Below are 1761 nucleotides of genomic sequence, written 5' to 3' on the forward strand. Positions count from 1 at the left end.
TCTTTTGGAATAGACTTATCATCTGTCTTTTGGAAAGCTTAAAGGTTCATCCGCAAGTCATTAGGTGCATAGAGAGATTGATGCCCACTCCTCTTTTGCCCTTCATTATTGCCACTATCTCTAGCACTTCACCATTCCGATGGGTACTTGTGCGGCAAACCTGCCAATCGAAAGTACACAGTCACTCATGTATTTTACATGGACGATATTAAGATCTATGCTAAAAACAAAGAGCAACTACATCTAGCTCTAGGAAATTGTCGAACGATATACTAAGGAAATTGGAATGGAATTTGGGTTAGACAAATGCGTCAAGGTTTATTTGAAGTGAGGAAAACTTAATGGCATCCCTGAAGATCCTGAGCTCGATGAGAGAAGCTCTATACGACACCTTTGCGCTGGAGAGACTTATACATACCTGGGCGTGCCACAGAGCCGCATTCAGGATGTGACATCTATAAAGGATACTCTCCGAAGCAGATACAAACGTCTCATCCGACAGATTTGGTCTTCCGAACTGTCGGCGAGGAACAAAGTATCTGCAACGAACATGCTTGCCGTCCCAATACTACTCTATTCATTTGGAGTAGTTCCATGGACGAAGAACGAGCTCAGATCCCTTGATATCGGGACAAGAAAGGTTATGCACAAGAACAAAAGCATGCATCTTAAGTCTTCCGTTCCGCGACTGTACATCTTACGCCGTCAAGGGGGTGGCGGAGTATTGAGTCTTGAATGTCTTCACAACAGAATTATTCTGGGTACAGCACATAGAGTCGCAAATGGAAGAGACCCTATTCTTAAAATGATCAAGAATCACAAAGAAGTGGGCAAAGGAGCATTTCTGTACAAAACAGCAGAGGAGGCTGCTGAAACACTTGGACTTAACTTCAATATTAGGGGTGCGCATAAAATCTTATCCATCTCGATTACTCACTCCTGAAAGCCCGGATTAAGAAAGCACAAGAGAAAAACTTTCGTGAACAGCTCCTCGATAAGAGGATGCACGGTATCTTCCACAGAAATGTGGAGGAGCAGTCAATGTCGTGTGAGCTAAAGTTTGCTTTCCTTAAATCGCCCGGATTGAAGTCTGGTGCGGAGGGTTTCATTTTGGCATGCCAAGACGGTGTCATTTCCACCTTAACATACCGTCGCCACATTTTGAGCCAAGACGTTCCCGATAATAGCTGCAGAGCCTGCCATGCACACCCCGAGCATTTAGCTCACATACTATCTAGTTGTCCAACTCATGCGGGAACGACCTACATCCAAAGGCACAATGCGGCACTAAGAGTGCTTTATTACCATCTCTATCACTCTTACGGCATTAACCTTAATATCGCTTCTCTAAATGCTCCTAGAGAAATCGAGTCAATTGTCGAGAACAATTGTTTCTGTTGCGCACTCGAGGCCAGGCATGGTTCTTCTTAACTTCGAGAAGCGAATCATGTTCGTTATCGAATTTTTGGCACCAGCTGACAAAAACATCATAGCCACAGAGAATGAAAAGAAAGAGAGATATAGAGACCTTATAAGGGAGTTGCAACGATTGTACCCGGAATATTCTGTTAAACTAATCGTCCTTATCATCGGCGCTCTTGGAGGTGCCAATCTTTCACTTGTTAAGGCTTGGATCACTCCGTGTTCTCAGGGTGCACGAAACTTTTGCCGGATCGTCGTATTGATTCCGTTACAAACTGTAACAGATTAGCACCCGCTCCCGGCGAAATCCTGCGGTTGTCCTTATGACAAATTTTTAAT

General features: G+C 44.1%; 1 protein-coding gene across 1 annotated transcript in view; it reads right to left on the reverse strand.

Annotated features, from left to right (window-relative positions):
* Positions 1–1761, reverse strand: part of LOC117180544 (F-box only protein 42-like) — a 23966-nt gene that overhangs the window by 7993 nt on the left and 14212 nt on the right. The window lies entirely within an intron of this gene.

The sequence above is a fragment of the Belonocnema kinseyi genome, chromosome 9 (genome assembly GCF_010883055.1).
Source record: "Belonocnema kinseyi isolate 2016_QV_RU_SX_M_011 chromosome 9, B_treatae_v1, whole genome shotgun sequence".
Lineage (NCBI taxonomy): Eukaryota > Metazoa > Arthropoda > Insecta > Hymenoptera > Cynipidae > Belonocnema > Belonocnema kinseyi.